Raw genomic sequence first — 2,884 nt, 5'->3', positions numbered from 1 at the left:
GCCCCCGCCTGCCATAACCGAGCCGCGCACGTCTCTCCGACAGACGCTCTCCTCCTCGGGGTGACACCGCGGGCTCGAAAGGAAGCTCCAGTCTGGGCTTGCAGGAGCCCGGTCTCCCGCGGCCGCGCTGGTCTGCATTCCCGCCGGCAGTGCGGCCTCCAGCTCCCTTCTTTTTGGCAGTTTTGTGTTGGCTCTTTGGGGTCTTTGGTGATTCCAAATTTTATGATCGTTTTCTCCGTTTCCGTGCCGAATTTCACTGCTGTTTTGGTAGGGGTTGCACTGAGTTCGTCGAGCACTTCGGGTAGTATCCTGGAACTCTGATTCTTCCAAACCATGAACAAAGCGCATCTTTGTTTTCTGGTGTCTTTTCCATTTCTTTCTTCAAGCTCCCTTTTTTTTTTTTTTAAGTCTCATTGTAGGCATCTTTCAGTTAGACTTATTCCTAGTTTGTGTGTGTTGGTGGGGAAACGAATAAACTGGACAGCGCTTCCTTCATTTCTGTCTGAACCTATTTGCTGTAAGTGTGCAACAATGGTAATTTCCATATGTGGGTTTTGGATCCTCCGAGTACCTTACATTCTTTGACCATTTCTAAGTTTTGTTTGTTTTTCAGTGGGTTCTTCTGGTTCTTCCATATATGTGACCATGTCACCTCCAAGTAGGGACATTTTCATTCAATGTCATTATTGCTACATTCTGACTTTTACATTTTTCTAGAGAGGTCTTTGCTATAGGGTGTGTGCGCTCCCTGGAGACACAGAGCCAGAGACAGTGAGAAATCATTGGCCCGGGGATGGCCACACCACAATCCCTTCTCCTCCATTCTCCTCTCAGGATTGTGGACATGCACGCACATGTGCCTGGCATGGGTCTGGGACTTGAGCCATGGTCAGCCATGAGGGAGTCCCGCACCTTAAGCACCACGCCACCTGCTGGACCTTATTTGGAAGTTTTTAATGATGGTTTGAATAATTTCTTTGTGTGATTGCTCTGCTGGGCATCTTATACTTTCACGTGTTTTCATGGTAGTATTTATCTAATATTTCTAGATGTGGGACTACTCTCAGTTTTTCATTTTTAAAAAATTTTTGCGAGGGTGCATGTGCTCACCAGGGGGGGATAGAGAGAGGAGAGAGTGAGTGAGCGAGCACTCCCCATGGGGAATGGTCATGCTGCAATCCCTTCTCTTCCATTCCTCCCCCCCCTTTGGGATTTTGGACTTGCCCTCCCCCCCCCTTTGGGATTTTTGGACTTGCCAAGTGTGTTTCTCCAGTTCCTGGATCTGGGACTCAAACCGCCCAGTTAGCCATGTGGGATCAGCCGTCCCAGCCACCACACCGGGGCTGCCTGCCTCCCCCTGTAAGTATTTCTCGAAGAGCCAGCCTAGTATTGATGAATTCTTTGTTTTTGTTTATCTGGAAGTTGTTGGATCGTTGGAAAAATGCATCATGACTTTTCCAGTGACTCGGTATTTTATTTCCCCTTGCGTTTGAAGGCAGCTTTACCGGTTACGGGATTACTGGCTGCGAGCGTTTTTCTTTCGGGATTGTGAGTATGTACCCCACCCCTCCTGGCCTGTCCGGCCTCTGCCGAGCAGTCTGACGGTAATTGCGGGTACCCTTATATACAAGTCGGTGCTTCTCTCTAGGCATTTTTACTGCTTTGTTCTTGTCTTTGACTTTTGACATTTTGACTACAATGTACCTTGGAGAGGATCTTTTCATGTTAGATCTAGGTAGGCTCCTTTGAATTTTCTAGATCTTGCCGACAGGATCTCTTCCTAGGCTTGGTGGACGTTAATATTTTGTGAAACAGATTTTCTTTATGACTTCTGCTGCTTCTCCTTTTGGAATCTCCATTATGCGATATTTGATTGTTAAGCGATGTTCCATGATTCTGTGCGGGATACTCATTTTTCTTTTTGGGGGGAGGGTTTTGCTTTAGGGCCGGTGTGCTCACCAGAGAAACAGAGGCAGAGAGGCAGAAAGCGAGAAACCACCCCGGGGCGGTGGCCAGACCACAATCCCTTCTCTATTCTCCTCTTGGAATCTTGGGCATGCACGCACATGCACCTGACATGAGTTTTAAGCAGGGGGTCCAGGACTCAAACCGCCGTCGACTCCGTGAGAGTCCAGCGATGTATCCATTATGCCATCTGCTGGTCCCACGTGGAGTCATTGTTCATAGCGGGAATATTTCTTTGCCCTGCAGCTGTGTCCTTTAGAACTCGTTGGATGGCTGCTGTGGGTTTTTTGTTTTGTTTTGGCTCTGGCTCTGGGTCTGGTTGGATTCAATACTGAGGTCTCTGTATAGCCTCAGGGTCACTGGTGGTGGCCGGTGTATTCAGGGTCTGGGTGAGGCTAGTATGTGCTGGCGTCCCACATGTGTGGGGTACATTTACCAGTGACAGCAGCTGCCTGTGGGGTGGTTTCTGGGGTTTTCAGTCCTTAGGGTGTGTGCTCACTGGAGAGAAAGACACAGCAGGAGGGAAAGTGAGAAATTCCCCCGGGGGAAGGCCACACCGCAATCCCTTCTCCATTCTCCTCCCAGATCTTGGGCACGCGTGCGTGCGGGTGCACGCACACACAAATAGGCGTGATTTTCAAGCCACCAGGTCCGAGACCCGAACTGTGGTCAGTCATGTGGGAGTCCAGCGATGTAATCGCTATGCCATCTGCTGGCCTCCACTGTGCCCACTGTTAGCGAGCGAGGAAAAGTAAGCTAGAGCTGAGTGTAAACAGAGGCTGACTGAAGGGAGTCAGGCCCTCCGAGCCCTCCGTGGGGGGCGGCCTTTACCACGCGGCCACCCCTCCTCCCTGGAGCAGCTCTCTGGACTGCCCGTCTGTTGGGGCATCTCCTCCGAGTCAGTCGGGGGGTGGGGCCT

The sequence above is a fragment of the Tupaia chinensis genome, unplaced genomic scaffold, assembly GCF_000334495.1.
Source record: "Tupaia chinensis unplaced genomic scaffold, TupChi_1.0 Scaffold000198_1, whole genome shotgun sequence".
Lineage (NCBI taxonomy): Eukaryota > Metazoa > Chordata > Mammalia > Scandentia > Tupaiidae > Tupaia > Tupaia belangeri.
This window is presented reverse-complemented; position numbering follows the sequence as displayed.